Consider the following 21,155-nt stretch of genomic DNA (forward strand, 5'->3'; position numbering starts at 1 on the left):
AAAATCACAAAAAATCACAAAAAATGAATTCATTTAGAAAAATCGCAAAAAATGAACATTTTTTGAAAAATAGCAAAAAATGAACATTTTTTGAAAAATCGCAAAAAATCACAAAAATGAAAATTTTTTGAAAAATCACACAAAAAGAAAATTTTTTGAAAAATCACAAAAAAATAAATTTTTTGAAAAATCACAAAAAATGAAATTTTTTGAAAAATCGCAAAAAAATGAAAATTTTTTTGAACAATAACAAAAAATCACAAAAAAATGAAAATTTTTGAAAAATCACAAAAAATCCCAAAAAAATGAAAATTTTTGAAAAATTGCAAAAAATGAAAATTTTTTGAAAAATCGCAAATTATGAAAAGTTTTTGAAAAATCGCAAAAAAATCACAAAAAATGAATTTTTTGAAAAATCGCAAAAACACAAAAATTGAAAATTTTTTGAAAAATCGCAAAAAATGAAATTTTTTGGAAAAATCGCAAAAAATGAAAATTTTTTGAAAAATAACAAAAAATCACAAAAAATTAAAAATTTTTGAAAAATCGCAAAAATGAAAAATTTTTGAAAAATAACAAAAAATCACAAAAAATCGAAAATTTTTGAAAAAATCACAAAAAAATGAAAAAAAATTTAATTTTTTGTGATTTTTCCAAAAATTTTCATTTTTTGGGATTTTTTGTGATTTTTCAAAAAATTTTCATGTTTTACGATTTTTCAAAAAAATTTAATTTTTTGCAATTTTTCAAAAATTTTTCATTTTTTGTGATTTTTAAAAAAAATTTCATTTTTTGCGATTTTTCAAAAATTTTCATTTTTTTGTGAGTTTTTGATTTTTCAAAAAAAATTCGATTTTTTGTGACTTTTTTGCGATTTTTCAAAAAATTGTAATTTTTTGTGATTTTTCAAAAAAATTTCATTTTTTGCGATTTTTCAAAAATTTTCATTTTTTTGTGAGTTTTTGCGATTTTTCAAAATATGTAAATTTTTTGTGATTTTTTGAGATTTTTCAAAAAAATTTCATTTTTTGTGATTTTTCAAAAAACTTTCATTTTTTGCGATTTTTAAAAAAAAAATAATTTTTTTGATTTTTTGTTATTTTTCAAAAAAACTTTCATTTTTTGCGATTTTTTAAAAAAAATAAATTTTTTGTGATTTTTTGCGATTTTTCAAAAAATTATTTTATGTGAATTGTTGCGATTTTTCAAAAAAATTTTATGTTTTGCGATTTTTCAAAAAATTTTCATTTTTTGTGATTTTTATTTTTCAAAAAAAATTTCATTTTTTGCGATTTTTCGAAAAATTTTCATTTTTTGCGATTTTGCAAAAAAAATTCATTTTTTTGTGATTTTTTGCAATTTTTCAAAAAAATCAATTTTTGTGATTTTTTTGCGATTTTTCAAAAAAAATTTATTTTTTTGTGATTTTTCAAAAAATTTTTATTTTTTGCGATATTTCAAAAAATTCATTTTTTGTGATTTTTCAAAAAATTTCGATTTTTTGTGATATTTCAAAAAATTTCGATTTTTTGTTATTTTTCAAAAAATCAAAATTTTTTCCGATTTTTTTGTGATTTTTCAAAAAATTTTCATTTTTTGTGATTTTTCAAAAAATTTTCATTTTTTGTGATTTTTTGCGATTTTTCAAAAAATTTTCATTTTTTGTGATTTTTTAAAAATTTTTCATTTTTTGCGATTTTTCAAAAAATTTTCATTTTTTGTGATTTTTTCGCGATTTTTCAAAAAATTTTCATTTTTGTGATTTTTAAAAATTTTTTTCATTTTTTGTTTAAAATTTTACTGAGTTCTGTTTTACTCCTGTTACACTAATGACAGCTGGATGAGCTCTGCAGTGGACCTCTTACATTGGTTCATAATGATTAAAAAAACTAAATTGTATACACCCTGAGTAAAACCACTATAGCCTATAAAAATTATAATGTATCTGTTTGTGTTATGTTATAGGGCTAATAATTATTAAATATTAAAATGTATTAGTGCTCTGTATTTAATGGAGCTCAACCTGATCAAATTTTAATACTCTGAATATAAATGCATTTTGGTCCACTTTTTCCCATATTTATTTGTGTAACTAATTTAAATGTAATGTTCAGTATTATTATTAATAGAACAAACTGGTATGAACATTTTAAAGTCAGTAAAGCTTCTAAAATTATGCAAAGCAAAACTTGTGGCTCTTTGAACTTGAACACCCAATTCTAGATTGCATTTAGGAAATTATTTTTTTTATGAGTGTAAGTCAGGATTGTTGACCTGAGTAAATTATGATGTGCACAAAAAAAGGAATAAAAATAAAAATAAACAAAACACACTGAACCACTACAGCCTCCATTGTAGTATTGCTAGACAAAATGAATGACAAAACTCTTTAAAACTTTAAAGCTTTAAATCTTTAGATACATTTAGACTCTCAGCTGTAAGGGTAAATACAGAAGAGTCTAGCTGTGCATAGGTAGAAAAAAAGCATAAAAATGGCATAAAAAACTGTGTAAAGTGACAACTTGTACACAAAATATGGCTTGATGGAATCCAGTGCGAGCAGACCACAATGAACACTGCGCATGAAGATTTGATCAATAGATTGAAGCACTGAAACCATGTCAACTCAACTAACATCTTACAAAAATTTTATCAATATAATGAATAATATAAATTTATTGAATAATATATAATAATATAAATGTATTGAATAATACAATTTTAAAAAATTAAGTACAGTTGGTAATTTGAGGGGGTGGCGTCATTTTTATTTTTGGGGGGTCCCCAAAAGAATTCGCCCTACACAAAGGGGCCCTCAGCTGAAAAAGTTTGAAAACCACTGTCCTAGACAACCAAACCACTATGCAAAGGAATGTTTTATGTGCCGACACTATCTGCTGACAAACTGGAATTCTTCGAAAAACGTTTTTTATGAAAGCCATAATGCCCTGTAAAACAACAGAATAACTGCAAGGACTCGTCCGGGATTTGAACCCAGGACCTCTCACACCCTAAGCGAGAATCATACCCCTAGACCAACGAGGCACTAAATTGAGATAATTTCACATGGCGTCGGAAGCATCAGATAGTCAGAAAACTTTCTCTAACGAATCAAGGGCACCCTAAGCGAGAATTATACCCCTAGACCAACGAGCCACTCCACAACAGTAACTTTATATGGCAACTCTATCTGCTGACGAACTGGCATTCTCAGAAATAAGGCCTCTGTGTAAGCCACAACGACCTTACAAAACAGCAGACAACTGTAAGGCCTCAACCGAAATTTGAATCTGGGATTTCTCATTGCATGAAAGAAAATCATACTCCTAGACCAGCAAGCCACTATGCAAAGGAATGTTTTATGTGGCGACACTATCTGCTGACAAACTGGAATTTTTCGAAAGACATTTTTTTAGTCTTTATTTTAACAAAACAAAAAAGAACAGAACAATGACCACAGCTTATAACCAAGAAATTTGCATCACAGCACATAATGAAAATCAAAATCAAAAAGAAGACATAAAAATACAGAGTAATAATAAAAATAGAAAAGTACATAAATTAACTAAAGTTTATGGTGATTTAAGGTTTTGCAAAAATGTACCTGAAATCCTAGGACATACATATTCAAGGAACGGAGTCCAGATCTGATAAAAAGTGTCCCTTTTTCCCCTTGACCAGTGAGTAAAGTATTCCAATGACATAAGATCAAATATTACCATTCTGATACTGTTGGGGGTTTGTCAGATATCCATTTGAGAAAAATACATTTACGTGCAGCATAGGTAAGAAAGTTAAACAACTTCCTGTTTCTTGCACTCTTCAAATTATTATCAGTAAGACCTAACAAAAAATTAAGAGAATCAAAGTCCCATCTTGTATTAAATATAAGACTTAATCTCCTACAAATCTGTACCCAATAGCCTTTGATATATGTACAGTTCCAAATACAATGTATAAAATCACCTTCTTCAACTTTGCATTTTAAACAGAATGGAGAATAATTTGGATTAAACATGTCTACATGATGGGGTAATTTGGAGACGATTTAAAATTTTAAACTGTTGTTTTTTTAGTTCTATTACAGATTGATATATTGCCAGCAAACTGCCAAATGTGTATCCAAGTTTCTGGATCGATTGAACATCCTAGATCTTTCTGCCAAACATCTTGAGTTGCCTCATTATTAACTTTTGCGCCTAGTGTAACGGGGGAAAAAATGAAACTGTGAATTGAGTAATGAATGGTGTCAAAATGCTTGTTTTTGTTAAAAATATCTGTTCTAATTAAATCAAAATCCTATGTTCACTGTTAAACTGTGATATACATCATGGGGAAAAATAGACACCTACAGGTGAGAAAGGGGGTATAATGGGTGGAGTCAGCCGGCCATTTTGTCAGTTCACTAGTTGATCAAAAGCTGTTGAGAGTGATTTTTTTTTCTGATGACCAGACCTGGTACACTTATTGTCTGTGTGGAGCCCTGTTTTCTTTTGGAGAACACTATAAAGTGAACTTGTTCAGGTAAACTGCTTCCGCGTGATCATTATAAAAAACCATACGAACTAGGAGGGGTTACACTAGCAGCAAATCTTCATAACAACGCTTTATTAGTGATTTCGATCTATTATCGAGGAGCACCTTTTCTATTGGGGTAGGAAACAAGAAAATCCAGGGACAACATGTTTCTGCACAAAACTTCTAATTTGTAAATATCTAAAAAAATTATTTGGGGGTAATTTATATTTTGACTTCAGTTGTTCAAATGATAATAGTACCTCCTTTTCAAATAAATCTTTTATAGTGGTTATACCTGCATGCCTCCACAATGTTAAACCTTCGTCCGTAATTCCAGGTTGAAAATCTAAATTTCGTTGTATCGGCGTTATAGGGGACAAAATTTTGCCTTTTCCTTCCCAGTTCCTTATTTTTTTTCCACACTCTTAATGTATTACTCACGATCCTATTCTGCCCTAGACCAGGGATTCTTTGAACATCTAAAACAAATGGTAGACTGGCCAATGAAATTGCTGAGCCATCACTTAAGTTGACTGATTCAATGTCTAACCAGACAGAATATGGTTAATTTCTTACCCATTCAAAAACATATCGAAATTGGGTGGCCAGCTGATACAACCTAATATCTGGAACTGCAAGGACTCCTTTATGTCCAGGAAGTTGCATCTTAGTCAATTTTAGTCTTGGTTTCTTTCTATTCCAAATGAAAGAACTGAACCAGCTGTTAACATCCCTAATTCTAGTGCAACTTAGAAGAATTGGGATTATTTGGAATAAATATAAAAATCGGGGCAAGACTACTATCTTGATCAGGGTTATCCTTCCTAAAATAGACAGTGGTAGAGAAGTCCATCTATCCAAATCTTCACGTACACAACGCAGAAGAGGGTCAAAATGTGTCTTATACATATTCTTTAACATTGGAGTGACAAAGATCCCAAGATAGGTAAAGCCCTGTTTTGTTACTTTAAAAGGAAAAGAAACTTGGGGCGGTTGAGATCTTTGTTTCCCCCGGGGCATAGCCTCAGATTTAGAAAAAATTATTTTATAGCTTGAAACCTCACTAAATTGCTCAATAACCTCATTATTAATAAGGCCCCTGGAAAAAGCTTTATAAGTTTCCCACAATGTTGACGGAGAAACCTCAGAAGTATTATTAATTGTGTAAAATAGTTTAAATTCCATATGGAAGTATGAAATAAAATTATGGTCTTTCAATAAATAGGGGTGAAATCTCCATCTACCAGTATGCGGCAATCTATCGCCATGCAATAGTTGCATATATAAAGGTGCATGATCCGAGATGGTTTTATTGCCAATCTCACAGGAAACAACCGAGGATAACAAAACTTTAGGGGTGAAGAAATAATCGATCCTTGAGCTAGTCTTATGAACACCTGAAAAATAAGTAAACCCTTTACTACCATGGTTAAGCATTCGCCAAACATCAACATATCTCAGATCACCAAAGATTTTATCAATCAGCTTAGCTCGCCTGGTTGGAAAGGAGTTATCAACAGGATCTTTATCTAGAAGTGGGTTCATTAAACAGTTTAAATCCCCTCCTACTACGGACTGTGCACAGGCAAGCTCAGCTAACTGAACAAAAGCCTTGGACATAAAATCTAATGGATGGTTTGGGGGTATATACACATTCATTAGTGAAATATAATCATCTAAAAGTAAGCCTTTTATCAAAACATATCTCCCACTCTTGTCCTTAATATAAGTATCCAGTGTAAAAGGTTTTTTTTTTGTTAATTAAAATACAGACTCCACTGCTATTTGAAGTAAAGGATGAAAAAAATACTTGCCCCACCCAGTCTCTCTGAAGTTTAAGATGTTCTGCATCTTTCATATGAGTCTCTTGAAGCAGCGCTATGTCCACTTTTTTACTCTTCAAAAAAGAAATTACTTTTTTTCTCTTGATTGGGTTACTCATACCCCGTACATTCCAAGAACAAATTTTTAAAGTCGACTGATCCATTGTTGCTGAGTCATTTTATGCTGACATTTTAAATACTTAGAAAGCTTAATGTAAACTGTGGTCTTCATCCAAAAACAACAACTATATTTGTAAAGTATTTTCATATATCTGTGATAATAGGTTAACAACTGCACGAGGAATAAAGGTGTTCAATTACTCACTTCTGCGTGAGAATGACCCGAAACTCTGAGCGATGGCCAAGATCCAGCTGCTGCAAGACAGTCTGACTCCAGGACACATGCGAGGCTTTGCACTTGGTACATTTGAGGGTTTCTGTAACCATGTTGTACATCCTGTCGATGTCCAGAACCTGCCGTGCCCTTTTGTGCAGACCTCCATCTGTCAGCTGATGCTGTCCACATGCAGGATTAGGGCAAAGTACTTTGACCCTCCACAGCTTGTATGGCATCCACAGAAAAAGTGAATGACAGAAAAATCTGTCTGGAGCTGGAGCCTGATTGTATGTAAGTGCAGGCTGTGGAGGGTAATACCAGAGCTGGAGGTTGTCTCGAAGCTCTGGCTTTCCTTTGGACCCTATTTTAAAAAGCCTGCTGGCAATCCACTTGTGGTCCTCTGGTGGCAAGGTTTCAGCCCAAAGGCGCGGGAGTGGAACAGCTGATGGAGATTGCAACAATGACCCAGAATGTGCAGTCTGTGAAGGAAAATAGATCAAACCTTTAGTCTGGTAATGTAAATGCACCTTACATATTTGAGAGAGTACCCTTACATGATGTTATTATGATTATAATCTAAATACCTTTGATTTTAAGTGATTGTTTTTAAATACCTTATTATGTATTTCAATTCCAAAAATCATTAATAGAATTTCACCAATAAACATTTTCTTTAAAGAAGCAAAAGTATTTTCCAATACAGTTATTTCTCTTTTTCCTTTCTACTTCTTTTCCATCCATTTTCTTTTCTTTTACTACTGTGAACATAAAATATCAACAGCAGAAGGAGTAATTTTTGTGATTCTTTGCTTTATTTTTTCCTCTTTTTATTTTGTTAACATTTATACATATATCAAGCTTAAATAATTAACATCAAGTCAATTTAATTGACTGGTCTTAAAACCACTTTGTGTGAATTCAGCTGGGGCAGCAAATATGCAAACCAAATTACATTTTTTTGGACAGAAAATATGAAATTACTTACTGAGACAATGCTGGACGGCTCTGTGGAACTGGTCACTGCCGTAGTGGATGTGAGGACGGGGGCAGAAACTTGAAGGTCCTGTGTCTGTACAAACAAGCAGTATAACAAAGTGCATTTTGTAAATATATATCTATAAGTAACATTAACTAATCAGAATTTTTTGCAACCATTACTTTATTTGAACATTAATGTATAAAATACATTGGAAATGAATGATTGCTGCTAAACTGTAAAATTTTGTCACAGCGCTTCTATGCAGAACAAAAAGTTTAAAGAATGGTGCTTATTTTTAATATATATGTTTTTATGCACTAAAAGAATACTACAGAGATGTTTTATTGAGATTTAATGTGACTGTAATTAATAAAAATACGAATTTACGTATAAAAAAAATGCTTATACCAAATTCTCTCAGAAAGCTATGTGGATTATGACAATACTTACAGCCGTGCTTGGTGTAGAAGCACTACACACTGCTGAACTGGGCTGAACGTCAACCTGTGATGGTCTTCTAGCCACACTAAGATTTGGCTTTGCTGCAGCAATGTGGGATCCGGAAAATCTTGGTTTGGTGAACTCAAAAAGGGCAAGACAAAAAGCATTTCATTAAAAACACTGTGTTCACAATGGCAAAATGTACACTACTGTTCAAAGGTTTGCGATCTGCTCAATGTATTTTTTTTTATGTTTTAATTATGTTTATCAAGGCTACATTTATTTGATCAAATATTTAGTAAAAAGTGGAATAATGTGAAATAATAATATAGGCAAATTAAATAAATAAAGAATAATTTATTCAAACAATTCAAATCAAATAAAATCTACTTAATTTATGAGCAAATCAAACACAATAGAATTCTTGCAAAATATGAGTAATATTAAGCTTTTATATTTTAACAATAATCATTTTTTGAACATTAGTGTATATCACATTAAATTTCAAGCAATTAGAAACTATCTTTCTATATGTCAGTTGTACAATCAGTTTGATTTCTCTACAGTGTTTCGAGTTCAAGCTGTTTTTTACTACCACCCTCAGCTACTTTTACAGGTAGAAATAAGATATAAGTTAGAATAGATTTAATTAGATAACTGGTTCATTGAAAATAAATGTGACACGTTAGGCTTTGATTAAAATTATAGTTTTCTGGATCAAGGAGCAATATGCAAACAAATATTTTTTTTTTTTTACTACCAAAGGAATAAAGTATTGCATTATGTTATTTACAGTATTTTTGTACTGTTATTACATCATGCATTTCAACAAAAACATACATTGTATATTACAACATCACACTATGTGTTATATACAGTTGAAGTCTGATTTATTAGCCCGCTTTTTAATTTTTTTCCACCAATTTCTGTTTAATGGAGAGAAGATTTGTTCAGCACATTTTTTTAAACATCAAAGTTTTAATAACTCATTCCTAAGAACTGATTTATTTTATCTTTGCCCTGATGACAGTAAATAATATTTGACTAGATATTCTTCAAGACACTTTTATACCACTTAAAGTGACATTTGAAGGTTTAACTAGGTAAATTAGGTTAACTAGGCAGGTTAGGGTAATTAGGCAAGTTATTGTATAACGATGGTTTGTTTTGTAGACTATGCCAAAAAAAAAAAAGCTTAAAGAGGCTCATAATATTGACCTTGAAAAATGTATTCGAAATAAAACAAATAAGACTTTCTCCCAGAAGAAAAAATATTATCATACCTGTGGTAGCAAAAAAAAAAATATATATATTTTTAAATAAGTACTTTTTCAAGATAATACCTCAGACTCGTTGTTTAGAAAAAGTACAAATTTTAGCTTACACTTAAAATCAAAACAAAGTATTTACTATTAGTGTTTATTATGTATCATTATCTGAAGACAAGAGGTTAAAATGTAGCTTTAAAAACTGTGACCCTGACCATGACCTGACCATGTAATTTAATCCAATCACAGAAACTCAAACCGACCAATCAGCAAGTGTCTGCTACCCCCCACTGTGCAAGAGGTCTCTAGCAACACCTCAACTTTTTTATTGCTATTTGTTCTTTTCTCTCCTATGTTTGAACTTTGAACTGAACTTTGAACACCTTGAACACTTGAAACACTGAAATTGTCATTTCTTTTGATTTAAAAAAAAAATGTACCATTGACAATTGCGGTGAAATCTTTGATGCCACTGATGGAGTAGACGGGGGCTGGGGCTGGGCCTCAAGTTGTCTCGTCTCCATCACCTCCTGAGCAGGTACAGTAGGGGCAGGTTGTTGCACCGTTTGTGCTGGAGCAGCAGAAGCAGTACTCTGCTGAAAATAAATCACAAAAATACATATAATCATGAAAAAGGAAAGGCATTCTAGTAAATAAAAATTAACACATATTGACTCAAAAATGTACCTTTTGAGTGTGAAAACCACATGTGCATTTCAGCACACCTCCAAGCAAAGTCCTCTGCCCACGAGATTGCAATGGGTATTTCTCAATCTGAAAAAATCATGAAAGATATATTAAATAATTTTATACAATACAAAAAACTTTTATAACTAAATAAGAATTTTTACTCAATGACTCCCTTAATAAAGCACACAATAGCTCTGTAAATTAATTTACCACTGTTTCTAGAATGTGTTTAATATTTGTCTAATATGTAATCGTACAGTTTGTATCTCCAAAAACGAAAAGAAGAATAAAAGGAACTGGACAGGAACATTTCAGGCCTTAAAACCACATGCTGTATACTGTACTCATAATCCCTTCCCCCACCTTTTCAGATCTCTCTCATAAACGGTCAAACTTACTAAATTATTCGACGTAAATCTCAAAATACATGCAATTTAAAACACTTTAATATTTAAAAACAAGTATGACATGTTTTACACAGATACTGTACTGAATGTACTGAAGCCTAACAAGTTAACGTTACTCTGTTAAGCAAATTTCAACAAACGTTATATCATGTAACGAAATACACACCCTTTGATAAATCTCATGCCACTTTTTTTGTTGAGGAGCTGGCCTGTTTCCCTCATTTGATGGCCAAACTCCTGTGCTGGCAAACTTTTTCAAACGTGAAATCCAGTCAGCGTCTGACATGGCTTTATGAGATTTTCCAGACATTTTTCTCCTATAAATTAAACGGTTTTAAATTTAAAGTATCCAAATTTGAAATACAACACACTAAAACATTAATTTGTGCAATTGTGTAGTTTTTCCTACCTTTTTTAAGAAATCACTATCGGAAAAAATCCTTTACTGTAAGCAAAACGATGCTGTGCTCTGTCGAATGATGCTGTTCGTTGAATATCACTGATGGTCAATGAACTTTTTTGACCTCTGACCCGCCTCCAGAGGACCGCGTCATTCCTTCGTGTACCTTCGGCTCAGTTCGGAAAATTGATTGACATCTGACTGACCTGTTTGACTGCACACCTAGCGGTGATTCTTGGAACAGTTCCTCCCCCGCGGCTTCAACATTGTCTCGACTCTGATTGGTCAAATGTTGAAAATGTTGAGAATTCCGGTCCGCGATTGGCTGCAAATGTTGAAGCGCTGCAACGTGATTGGCTACAATGTTGGAGCCAATCGCTCCGATTGGCTCTCATCTTCAACATTTGTGAAATATTGTCAGACTATCCTTCGGCAGCTGGCGTTCAGGCTCCAGTCTCTTCGGGGGCGTGGGTTCGAATCCCACTGCTGCCAGGCAGTCCTTTTAGGATGCTTGAGAATGACCTCTCTACATCTAGCTACATCTAGGGTAGCGTGGCCGAGGGGAATGAGTGACCGCTGGAAATGAGAGAGTACATTTAAGTTGGCAACTAATCAGTATAATGTGTTCTTTGAAACTCACGGCAGACTCGTTGGTGTGACAGCAACACATCCCCAAGCTCGAATCTGCTCAGGAGCAAGTGTCTTTCCCACGATTAGATTGCAGCATCTTAACAAAGTCTGCACTGGAAGTCTCTCTCTGCCATTGCTCCTTTTAGCAAGAGCACCCTATTGAAACAGGAACAGTAAAGATTCTCAATTAGAGTAGTAATACTCTATAACTGGATTTGAATATAATAACAACAATGTGGGGTCTGCTGTGATGGAATCAGTAACTCACTCTTTTGTGAAATAACAGTTACCTTGTAATCAGGTGCTTAAATGCATCGCAGCTGGCTGCCGTTTGGAGTAGACTTCAAATGCCTTGAGGTGTGCTCTAATAGACATGTACATTTACATTTTACATTTAGTCATTTAGCAGACGCTTTTATCCAAAGCGACTTACAAATGAGGACAAGGAAGCAATTTACACAACCAAGAGCAACAATGAATAAGTGCTATAAGCAAGTTTCAGGTCTGTAAAGTCTAAGAAGGGAAGTATTAGTAGTATTAGTATTAGTATTTTTTTTTTGTGGGTACAGTTAGTGTGATATTCAGAGAGGCAATTACAGATTAGGAAGTGTAGTGGAGACTAAATAGTTGAGTTTTTAGTCATTTCTTGAAAGTAGCGAGTGACTGCTGTTCTGATGCAGTTAGGGAGTTCATTCCACCAACTGGGCAGATTGAGCGTGAGCGTTCGCGAAAGTGATTTCTTCCCCCTATGGGATGGAACCACGAGGCGACGTTCATTCACAGAACGCAAGTTTCTGGAGGGCACATAGATCTGCAGAAGCGAGAGCAGATAAGGAGCAAGGCCAGAAGTCACTTTGTAGGCAAACATCAGAGCTTTGAATTTGATGCGAGCAGCAACTGGCAGCTAGTGCAAACGGACTAGCAGCGGAGTGACATGTGCTCGTTTAGGTTCATTGAAGACCACTCGTGCTGCTGCATTCTGGAGCAGTTGAAGAGGCTTGATAGAGTTAGCTGGAAGCCCAGCTAGTAGAGAGTTACAGTAATCCAGTTTGGAGAGAACAAGAGCATGAACAAGGAGTTGAGCTGCATGTTCAGATAAGAAGGGTTGGATCTTTCTGATGTTATAGAGTGTGAATCTGCACGATCGAGCAGTTCTAGAGATGTGGTCAGAGAAGTTTAGTTGCTCATCAATCGTTACTCCAAGGCTTTTCACCATTTTGGATGCAGTAATGGTTGCCCCATCCATCTGGATTGAAAAGTTATGGTGTAGAGTCGAGTTGGCAGAAACTACAAGCATTTCCGTTTTTGCGAGGTTCAGCTGAAGATGATGATCTTTCATCCAGTCTGAAATATCCAACAGGCAGGCTGAAATGCGAGCTGGAACCGAGGGATCATCAGGATGAAAAGAGAGGTATAGCTGGGTATCATCAGCATAGCAGTGGTAGGAGAATCCATGTCTCTGGATGACTGGTCCTAGAGATGATGTGTAGATGGAGAAGAGAAGTGGCCCAAGAACAGAGCCTTGAGGTACCCCAGTGTTTAGATGCTGTAGGTTGGACACCTCACCCCTCCAAGACACCCTGAATGATCTGTCAGTGAGGTAAGATCTGAACCATTGTATAACAGTGCCCGCAACGCCCAGTGACTCAAGCGTAGATAGCAGGATCTGGTGGTTGACAGTGTCAAAAGCAGCTGACAAGTCCAGCAAAATGAGGACTGATGATTTAGAGTCTGCTTTAGCCAGTCTGAGATCCTCCACGACCGAGAGCAGGGCAGTCTCAGTTGAGTGGCCTTTCTTAAAGCCGGATTGCTTGTTGTCCATGAGATTGTTTTGAGTAAGAAAGTCCAGGACTTGATTGAACACTACTTTCTCCAGAATCTTGGCCATGAATGGAAGCAGGGATACTGGTCTGTAGTTTTCAAGTAGCGTATGGTCCAGGTTGGGTTTCTTTAGCAGTGGGGTTACCCTAGCCTGCTTAAATGAAGTGGGGAATAAACCAGAGTCAAGAGATGTGTTAATTATGTGAGTCAGTGTTGGTATGACTGCAGGAGAGATGGCTTGCAAGAGATGAGAGGGAATGGGATTGAGTGGACAGGTGGTTGCATGGCTAGATAGCACCAGTTTGGACACCTCAGACTCAGAGAGCTGAGAAAAAGAGGTGAGTGTGTGTGGTGTTGGTGGTGTACCTTGCGTGTTTGTTGTAGGTGCAGCAAATTGAGCACTGATTTTTGCAGTTTTGGTGCAAAAGAATGTAGCAAAGTCATCAGTAGTAAGTGTGGAGGATGCGGGTGGAGGAGGAGGATAGAGGAGGGAGGAAAAGGTTTTAAAAAGTAGGCGAGGATTAGTGGCATTGTTGATTTTCAGACGGTAATATGTCTGCTTTGCCGAAGTAACCTCAGCCGAGAAAGAGGACAGAAGAGTTTGGTATGTTAAGAGCTGTGCAGGATTTTTAGTTTTCCGCCAAATTCTTTCTGCAGCTCGAAGTTTTGAGCGATGCTCACGGAGAGCATCCGAGAGCCAGGGTGCAGGAGGACTGGCACAGGCTGGCCTGGATGCAAGAGGACATAATTGGTCTAGACATGATGCTCTAGACATGATGCTGTATCCAGTAATAGAGACAGAACTGTGCTTGACAGGAAGGTGGGAGTGCTTCCTAAGCTAGTATTAAGCAGCTCTCTTTCTTTGTGGAGGAGCTCCAGCAATGCATGGCCAAATTCAACTGATTTCCCAGCGCTGTTGCGCTACGTGAAACAAGTTGGTGTGAAAACTGCTCAGGGAAAGCAGCTTGGCAAGGTAGCGTGGCCGAGCGGTCTAAGGCGCTGGATTAAGGCTCCAGTCTCTTCGGGGGCGTGGGTTCGAATCCCACCGCTGCCAGGCAGTCCTTTTAGGATGCTTGAGAATGACCTCTCTGCTTGAGCAAACATACTTGTAAAGTAATACTGCATGCTTTCACTCACATCCAAACGTAGACTCCTTGGCCAAAGTTGAAGAGCTTCACTAGGAAGCTCGGCGTCCTCTCTGCTTCCGTAAAATTGGGCAGAAAAGGGACCTCTGCATGGAGTCATCTGGGATAGCGTAGCCAAGGGATCTAAGGCGCTGGATTTAGGCTCCAGTCTCTTTGTGGGTGTGCGTTCAAATCACATCCGCTGCCAGGCAGTCCTTTTAGGATGCTTGAGAATGACCTCTCTGCTTGAGCAAACAGACTTGCAAAGTGATACTGCACGCTTCAGCTCGCATCCAAATGTAGACTTCTTGGCCAAAGTTTAAGGGCTTCACTAGGAAGCTCTGCATCTTCTCTGCTGTTCTGCTTCCGTAAAATTGCGCAGAAAAGGGACCACTGCAAAGACACATCTAGGGAAGCGTGGCCGAGGGGTCTAAGGCGCTGGATTTAGGCTCCAGTCTCTTCGGGGGCGTGGGTTCGAATCCCACCGCTGCCAGATGTGATTTTAAACACGGACAAACTGCTTGAGTGCGTGCGTGTTCTCAGTGACCGCTGGAAATGAGAGAGTACATTTAAGTTGGCAACTAGTCAGTATAATGTGTTCTTTGAAACTCACGGCAGACTCGTTGGTGTGACAGCAACACATCCCCAAGCTCGAATCTGCTCAGGAGCAAGTGTCTTTCCCACTATTCGATTGCAGCATCTTAAAGTCTGCACTGGAAGTCTCTCTCTGCCATTGCTCCTTTTAGCAAGAGCACCCTATTGAAACAGGAACAGTAAAGATTCACAATTAGAGTAGTAATACTCTATAACTGGATTTGAATATAATAACAACAATGTGGGGTCTGCTGTGATGGAATCAGTAACTCACTCTTTTGTGAAATAACAGTTACCTTGTAATCAGGTGCTTAAATGCATCGCAGCTGGCTGCCGTTTGGAGTAGACTTCAAATGCCTTGAGGTGTGCTCTAATAGAGACAGAACTGTGCTTGACAGGAAGGTGGGAGTGCTTCCTAAGCTAGTATTAAGCAGCTCTCTTTCTTTGTGGAGGAGCTCCAGCAATGCATGGCCAAATTCAACTGATTTCCCAGCGCTGTTGCGCTACGTGAAACAAGTTGGTGTGAAAACTGCTCAGGGAAAGCAGCTTGGCAAGGTAGCGTGGCCGAGCGGTCTAAGGCGCTGGATTAAGGCTCCAGTCTCTTCGGGGGCATGGGTTCGAATCCCACCGCTGCCAGGCAGTCCTTTTAGGATGCTTGAGAATGACCTCTCTGCTTGAGCAAACATACTTGTAAAGTAATACTGCATGCTTTCACTCACATCCAAACGTAGACTCCTTGGCCAAAGTTGAAGGGCTTCACTAGGAAGCTCGGCGTCCTCTCTGCTTCCGTAAAATTGGGCAGAAAAGGGACCTCTGCATGGAGTCATCTGGGATAGCGTAGCCAAGGGATCTAAGGCGCTGGATTTAGGTTCCAGTCTCTTTGTGGGTGTGCGTTCAAATCCCATCCGCTGCCAGGCAGTCCTTTTAGGATGCTTGAGAATGACCTCTCTGCTTGAGCAAACAGACTTGCAAAGTGATACTGCACGCTTCAGCTCGCATCCAAATGTAGACTTCTTGGCCAAAGTTTAAGGGCTTCACTAGGAAGCTCTGCGTCTTCTCTGCTGTTCTGCTTCCGTAAAATTGGGCAGAAAACGGACCACTGCAAAGATACATCTAGGGTAGCATGGCCGAGGGGTCTAAGGCGCTGGATTTAGGCTCCTGTCTCTTTGGGGGTGTGGGTTCGAATCCTACAGCTGCCAGAAAAGGTTTTAAATATGGCCAAACAGCTTGAGTGTGTGTGTGAGTCTCAGTGAACGCTGGAAATAAGAAAGTACATTTAAGTTGGCAACTAGTCAGTATAATGTGTTCTTTGAAACTCACGGCAGACTCGTTGGTGTGACAGCAACACATCCCCAAGCTCGAATCTGCTCAGGAGCAAGTGTCGTTCCCACGATTAGATTGCAGCATCTTAACAAAGTCTGCACTGGAAGTCTCTCTCTGCCATTGCTCCTTTTAGCAAGAGCACCCTGTTGAAACAGGAACAGTAAAGATTCACAATTAGAGTAGTAATACTCTATAACTGGATTTGAATATAATAACAACAACAATGTGGGGTCTGCTGTGATGGAATCAGTAACTCACTCTTTTGTGAAATAACAGTTACCTTGTAATCAGGTGCTTAAATGCATCGCAGCTGGCTGCCGTTTGGAGTAGACTTCAAATGCCTTGAGGTGTGCTCTAATAGAGACAGAACTGTGCTTGACAGGAAGGTGGGAGTGCTTCCTAAGCTGGTATTAAGCAGCTCTCTTTCTTTGTTGAGGAGCTCCAGCAATGCATGGCCAAATTCAACTGATTTCCCAGTGCTGTTGCGCTACTTGAAACAAGTTGGTGCAAAAACTGCTCTGGGAAAGCAGCTTGGCAAGGTAGCGTGGCCGAGTGGTCTAAGGCGCTAGATTAAGGCTTCAGTCTCTTTGGGGGCGTGGGTTCGAATCCCACTGCTGCCAGGCAGTCCTTTTAGGATGCTTGAGAATGACCTTTCTGCTTGAGCAAACAGACTTGCAAAGTGATACTGCACGCTTCTGCTCGTAGTGGTCTAAGGCGCTGGATTTAGGCTCCTGTCTCTTCGGGGGTGTGGGTTCGAATCCTACAGCTGCCAGAAAAGGTTTTAAATATGGCCAAACTGCTTGAGTGTGTGTGTGAGTCTCAGTGAACGCTGGAAATAAGAAAGTACATTTAAGTTGGCAACTAGTCAGTATAATGTGTTCTTTGAAACTCACGGCAGACTTGTTGGTGTGACAGCAACACATCCCCAAGCTCGAATCTGCTCAGGAGCAAGTGTCTTTCCCACGATTAGATTGCAGCATCTTAACAAAGTCTGCACTGGAAGTCTCTCTCTGCCATTGCTCCTTTTAGCAAGAGCACCCTGTTGAAACAGGAACAGTAAAGATTCACAATTACAGTAGTAATACAGTGGGGAATAAACCAGAGTCAAGAGATGTGTTGATTATGTGAGTCAGTGTTGGTATGACTTTCTGACACAGAAATGAAAATAGCCTCACCATTTACTTTCCATTGTTTGGTTTTAAACCTTGATGAGTTTCTTGATTCTGTTGAAGACAAATTACGATATTGTGATAAAAATGCTAGCTTACTTTGTGTTCCAGAAGACAGGAAATGTTTAAAACCACATGATGGAGAGTAAATGGTAAGCTCATTTTAATATTTAGGGTAAACATCCATTTCATGCTTGCCAGTTTGCCTTTATACTAAAGTTCACTTTTTTGAAGACCTGATGGTGCTGAAAGAAGAGACACATCAATGGAGTGAAATAGAAGAGAAACAACAAGAAATAATGAGTGATGAAAAACCCACACTCACTAAAAGACTTCATCACACAGAAAACCCCGGAAATCCAAGTCTAGGTGTAATTTCAGCTGTAAACAGAGTAGAAAGAGTTTCAGTCAAAAGCCAAACCGTGACCACACTAGGGAGAAACCTTACACCTGCAAACAGTGTGAAAAAAAGCTTCTATAATACAGGAAACTTAAAAGTGCACATGAGAATTCACACTGGAGAGAGGCTGTACGCATGCTAACAGTGTGGAAAAAGCTTCTATTCTACAGGAAACTTGGCAGTGCACAGAAGAATTCACACTGGGGAGAGGCTCTATTCTTGCCCTCAGTGTGGAAAGAGTTGTAAGCAAAATGGCAACCTTGAAGTCCACATGAAAACTCACACTGGAGAGAGAAGCTTTATTTGTACACAGTGTGGGAAAGGTTTTTCTCAAAAACAAAACCTTACCATCCACATGAGGATTCACACTGGAGAGAAACCTTACACATGCACAGAGTGTGGTAAAAGGTTCCCACATAAAGGCTCACTCAAACACCACATGATAACTCACACCGAACAGAAGCCGTTTGCATGTGCTCAGTGTGGAAAGAGCTTCACAACCAAAGCTAGAATCATGAATCACACGAATGGTCATACTGGAACCACAGTGTTTACATGTGATCATTGTGGAAAGAGTCTCTCATGCAAAGACTCCATTAAGCAACACATGAAGATTCACTCAGGCGAGCGTTTTCGATGCAGTGAGAGTGGAAAGGTCTTCAAACATAAAAGATGCCTCGTCAATCACATGAAGCTTCACAATGGAGAGAAAAAATGAGGCCTTGTCCAGCAGAGCTTAAGGCTTTCATGGGATAGCATGGGATAGCATCTCGAGACAAGTGTGAACTCCTGAATACATCTCAAGTTACTGGAATGAAACCCTTTGAACCTAAAGATTTAAACTCAATAACTGAAGAGGGGTGAAGATGTGCCAGGTTGTGAGAGTTTCTACAGGGCTGCAATAAAGCAAAATAACTCTATATGTGTTTCAAGTTATTATGAACTGAAAACCAAATTTGTGCACATTGCACACTGCAATCAAATGATCGGCACTGAAAAGAGAATTAGAAAGATTAGGGAGGAGAAAATGTTTGGGGATATGCAGGGTAAACTGTCCTACACCCTTAGATTGTGTTTTTGATTATTCACATTGTTTGATTTTCACTCCCTTGAACAAACACCGATTTGCCTCCAATTTTGGGCTTTTGTCTGCCGTTTCACAAAAAATGTTGGTGAATGAAAGTCCACCTAAACTCGGCCGGTGTGAACTTGCAATGACAGTGAGAGACTGATGCAGACTCCATAAAGCCCTGTTCAGACTACACAATGCCATTTGCCAGTTACCACAGATCAGATTTTTGTCAAATTATGAGATTTTGACTTGATAAACTCTTGATGTGTTGTGGGTACAAATGGAGACTTTGCTTTTAAAACACTACACTTTTATTTTGATGGACATATTTTAGAAAATAAACAAGTTTTCTTCATAAAGACAATTAAACTTTCTATGGACAACTAGTTTCCCTTAAAGAAATGTTCATGTGAAAACTCCCACATTACTACAAATAAATCGGTGTATGGGAAACCCAGTGTTGCTATTGTGAATGAGAACATGAGTGATTTGTTAGCTTACATGCTAATTCCAGTACTCATTAGACTACTGAAGGACTTCAGCTATCTGTAAATTCCAAATATTATTTATATGCATTACATATTGTACTACTCATGTGCACTGATAGATTATATTGTGTGCTGTCTGCAAGTGGTGTGTGTGTGTGTAGGTTATAGTTTTAGGTTTATTGTGTTAAAGGTAAATTATTTTAAGAGTAACAAGATATTTAATTATTAACATTCTGATTGTTCCTATATATATATATATATATATATATATATATATATATATATATATATATATATTAGGGATGCACCGATATGGATTTTTTTGGCCGATACCGATAACCAATAATTCTTAAGACTTGGAGGCCGATAGCCAATATGTATAGGCCGATATTTATAAATATTTCAAAATGATATATTTTTATACAGCAAACTTCATAAAAGATTGAACTTCTTTTATGAACTAAATAGTCTATACTCAAAGCAAAAAAGCTTTAACTTCAAAATTGCAAGGTGATTATAGACCTATATTCAAGATTTCACATAAATCAGCATGCAAAAAATACATTACTTCCTTTTCTTCATAGCAAATTAACATGCAACTTGACTGTTGCATAAAATTAAGAAGGTTAAATAACAAAATATGATTTATTCAACAAGCAAATTAAATATATTTAAATAAGATGAGAATGAAAGCACTAAGGACTGAAACCAGCTCAAATGTTCTTGAATAAAACGTGTTACAGTGATGTACACATGTACAAATACGTCATGTCCGAAAAAGCCTTTTTTAGAGGTGTTTTGACAGTTCATAGCCACCGTACAAGTAAATAGCTTACAGATAGTACGTTTAGAAAATGCGGCACAGATTCATGCTATTTGGCGTTTTAGATTCTTTCGAACATGTAGCTGCTGCTTGTCAATCAGATGCGTCTGCGCTCGTTCTTGCTGTCAATTGCGGGGGGAAAATGATCGATGAAAAGTTTATGATAAACCGCTGAGTTTTACTCAACTGTAGAGGAAGAGTTGCCATCAGAGTCAGATTTTCATACAAAACCTGCAATGAGCTGACTTTATGGCTAACAGAGCTGAATATAAAGACAGAATGAGCCGCTGGTCGAGAGGCTCTATGACTGGATTCACCTCTCCCCCGTGCTACAGTGTGTGTGTGTGTGCAGTGACAGCTCGCGCGCTCGTCATAATCAATATGAATATTTCGATCAAACTTAATACATCTAACATCAACAACACATGACAAGCAACACGTTGATAATAACAAATAATCAGATTACAAACAACTGTTTACACGTGTTGTAAAATGTGCGGGTCCAGTTGCAGTTTGGTGTGTGTGTGTGTGAAGCGTAGAGGGAGAGGGAGAGAGAGAGGAGCGGTTTTTGGGCAATGAGACTATTTTAGGTGACTGATTTGTTGTACCACACGGAAAGTAATAAATATTTTGGACCAAGTTACATGTTTCCTCGTTCATTCGCCGGCTGCAACTAAAAGAGAAGGCAATTCACCACGAAACTAATATTATTCGGCCCTGGAGTAATAAGTTAAGAATCCCTGCTATCTCTACACAACAAAGAGACGGAGCTGGAAAGGTTTACATAGTTAATATTTTTCCTGAGGCGATTTAAAGCAAAATACACAATGACACTCGATCAAACACAT

General features: G+C 37.0%; 3 non-coding genes across 3 annotated transcripts; all 3 read left to right on the forward strand.

Annotated features, from left to right (window-relative positions):
- Positions 1–14,286: 14,286 nt before the first annotated feature.
- On the forward strand, positions 14,287–14,368 carry trnal-aag (transfer RNA leucine (anticodon AAG)). The gene has a single exon. It is a non-coding gene; the product is annotated as a tRNA-Leu (tRNA).
- A 481-nt stretch (positions 14,369–14,849) lies between these two features.
- trnal-uag (transfer RNA leucine (anticodon UAG)) lies at positions 14,850–14,931 on the forward strand. Its single transcript has one exon. It is a non-coding gene; the product is annotated as a tRNA-Leu (tRNA).
- A 655-nt stretch (positions 14,932–15,586) lies between these two features.
- Positions 15,587–15,668, forward strand: trnal-aag (transfer RNA leucine (anticodon AAG)). Its single transcript has one exon. It is a non-coding gene; the product is annotated as a tRNA-Leu (tRNA).
- Positions 15,669–21,155: the final 5,487 nt, after the last annotated feature.

This window comes from Danio rerio, chromosome 4 (assembly GCF_052040795.2).
Source record: "Danio rerio strain M-AB ecotype USA chromosome 4, GRCz13ab, whole genome shotgun sequence".
Taxonomy (NCBI): Eukaryota; Metazoa; Chordata; class Actinopteri; order Cypriniformes; family Danionidae; genus Danio; species Danio rerio.